The 3,496-nt window shown below is 30.1% G+C and overlaps 1 long non-coding RNA gene across 1 annotated transcript; it reads right to left on the bottom strand.

The window, feature by feature from the left end:
* Positions 1-1,440: 1,440 nt before the first annotated feature.
* On the bottom strand, positions 1,441-2,072 carry LOC137655737 (uncharacterized). Its single transcript, XR_011046858.1, has 2 exons — positions 1,967-2,072; positions 1,441-1,618 (listed from the first exon to the last, which is right to left on the bottom strand). It is a non-coding gene; the product is annotated as an uncharacterized lncRNA (long non-coding RNA).
* Positions 2,073-3,496: the final 1,424 nt, after the last annotated feature.

The raw sequence follows: 3,496 nt of genomic DNA, 5'->3' as shown, positions 1-3,496 counted from the left end.
CGTAAGTAAATCTTACACATGATTTTAAGGTCATTTTTATCAATAAATTTCGACCTTAACAACGTGTATGATAATTTGATGTTCTTGTAGCCACTTAAGAATTAGATATTCTATTTCTATTCCCCACCATAAAAATAGCCATAATGTTTAAATCATTAACAATATCAGTTATTTATGATATTCTTTTTTTTTTGGGGGGGGGGTAAATTTTAGTCCCTAAAAACATTTTTATTTAAAATATCAGAACATATTTAGTTAAATCACTTTTGTTTATATATCAGATAAACATATTACTGGTTTCCATGACCCATTCATTTCCTTACGCAGAAGCTTATTATTTTGTTATTATACAACATATTGATTTCCTAGAAATGTAACTTATTATTCCTTTTTCTTATCTGACTTTTGTTTTAATTCCTTTGATCTCCCCTTCTGTTTATCTGGAATCATTCTGAGAAAACTAATCTTCTACTTATATAAAGATTTCCAAGCTTATACTGTATTCAAAGTTTCAATATTAATTAATCATTCCTGAGAAAATACACTGATAACAATAACTGCATTCTTATGAAATTACTATAAGCCAATTATGATAATGAGTAGTATTATCTATTTAATTATTCATAACTAGTAAAAAGGACATTATTATAGATGAATACAATCGATGAATTACACAGCCTTTTGTGCTGATGTCTATGACGTTTATATTACAACCCACGGTTTTCTGGCACTTTTTGGAGGAATAAGTAGCCATCCAATTTACAAAATCTATATTGTTGATGGTGGGAGAATTTGGTTTGATAGTGGCTTAGACTAGTACAGATTGCTGATCTTGTTCACATACATATTCTCTCAGAACTTTAAGGTATCCCCACTGTATATATATATATATATATATATATATATATATATATATATATATATATATATATATATATATATATATATGTATATATATATATACAAATATATATATATATATAAATATATATATATATATATATATATATATATATATATATATATAGAGAGAGAGAGAGAGAGAGAGAGAGAGAGAGATATAAATAAATAAATAAATATATACATATATATATATATATATATATATATATATATATATATATATATATATATATATATAGATACATATAAATATATATATATATATATATATATATATATATATATATATATATATATATATATATATATATATATATATATATATACTGTAGATAGATAGATATAAATAAATAAATAAATATATTTATAAATATAAATAAATAAATATATACATATATATGTAAATATATATATATATATAAATATATATATATATATATATATAAATATATATATATATATATATATGAACTAAATTCTTATCAAGGAGACACCAAAAACACTGGTAAAAACTATAGGCACCAAGGAAACACATAAAATAATTAATTTGTATATTAACAATATACTAACAAATAGAGAACTTCCCTTAAGTAAACATAAGCAACTTAAATAAACTATTAGAGGCTCTCAATAACTGCCCGAGGTCCTGAAGTAATTACAGCTAGATGCGAAGTAGTGGGTATAACACAATGTCTCCATTCAGTTCGGTAATCACCTGTAAATTTCGATAGGTCATCAATTAAAATTACCAAGCAGAACTAAAGGTTATGAAAATGGCCTATCATTCCTGGCTTACCAGTCAATTACACATTTAATCAATTTGACATAAAATGGCTATTGGCTAACCTAGAACAATCGAATAATGTTGACTGGATACTCCCTAAAGGATAAACAATTGCTAACGTTAACCTGGATATATGCCAAGACACAAGACACTTAAATTTGGCTCATAGATGATTACATATATATTAAAGACATGCAAGGCCTTACTTAAGAAATAGCTTTCCTAAGCTGGAATTTACAAAGGGCTTGACTTGAGACCCACTCTCTAGTTGACCCTTACCTGTAATTAATTCCAGAGCGGCAAATGGCAATATTAAGAGGTTATGTTCTGGCTCTTGATCAAGCCTCTTGACACGACGAGGACGAGCGTTGTAGAACTTCAAATCACGGCACTTTGTTCAACATGGTAGGTCACTCCCAAGGATCAATCTACACCACGATCATGGCTGGTACATAGGGCTTTTAAAAGTAGGAGAAAATCTTATCCATCAAAGTCCTAGTGATAAAAGCACAAGGTTAAAATCTCCTACGAGAGTGTGGCTTCCGAGTCGGAGACAATTCGTTGCCAGACTGCTTCGGCTAACTAAGTCAGTCCCGAAGTAAACATTTTTTCCCGATAACAACGGGTAACAGGTAAAAGGGTCTATTTAAAAGTGGGTCAAGGGTAATTACATAAGGGAAAAGTAATTAATATAAATTAACCAATTTAAATATCTTATGTCTTAACATATGAAAGACGTTAATAATATACTAAAATTAAATTTCTTTTAGTCCACCACCAGCGATGCAACTTTTTAGTACAAAAAATTGCATCTAAAAATATAAACAATGCACTAACATTTCACTCTGTTAAAATCTCCCTGGTCTTCTGCTCACTAACTATAGCAGCCTTTCTTTTGACATGGGGAGGCTCTGATAAAAGTTTAACTGAATCATTAGTCGACGAAAGTTCCGAATCATCTAATCTTTCAAGAAAAGGAACTAGTGTTGTAATGTGTCTTTTAACGACTTCCCTAGTAGAACCCTTTTGTATCGATGCTCCTGTAACTTCACCGATACTGTTATATTGCAATTCTTTCACCAAACCCATAGGATAATAGTTAGGTTTTGTGTGCACCTCTTTCAGTAGGACAATATCCCCAATTTTAATACCCCTCTGTGTAATAGGTCGGTATCTATCCTTTTTATCAACAGCTTGGTCAATCAGTGTACCCAAAAACTCGTTATGATATTTTGATAACAGATTATTTCTGACTTTCCTTAATTTCATATACTCATCTTTAACCTGTTGGGGATTTACACAAGGTTGCCAGTCAGGATCCTCATCTGGTATACCCTGTAATTCTGGAAGGAGGTTCATGGAAGTCAGTTCATAGCCCTTAACTAACTGTTCAGGTGTAATTGGTTCAGGTATAAAGTCTAAATCTTCTTCTCTAAGGGATTCCTTAAAGGCTATAGGTCTCCTATTAACAAGGTGAACAGTGTGGCAAACAATAAATTCAAAGTCATCATAAGATAAAACAAGATTTTTTATACTTCCAAACAACAATCTTTTAACCTGTTTGACACAAACTTCAACAAGAGATCCAAGCTTACTGCATCCTTTAAAATATTGCTGAAACTGTATAGGGCGAATATTGTTTTCTTCAAAATATAACTGACTAGCATGATCACTTAAAAAGTTCTGCATCACATTAGCCCCAGCTACAAGCTGTGTCCCCATATCACTGACGCATAATTCAGGGATTCCATAATCAAAACAATGCAGCTGGAAAGATCGCAAGAATTCTTTTACACCAAGATCCTTGCA

This window comes from Palaemon carinicauda, chromosome 16 (genome assembly GCF_036898095.1).
Source record: "Palaemon carinicauda isolate YSFRI2023 chromosome 16, ASM3689809v2, whole genome shotgun sequence".
Lineage (NCBI taxonomy): Eukaryota > Metazoa > Arthropoda > Malacostraca > Decapoda > Palaemonidae > Palaemon > Palaemon carinicauda.
Note: the sequence above shows the minus strand (reverse complement) of the source record. Positions and strands in the feature narration are given on the sequence as shown.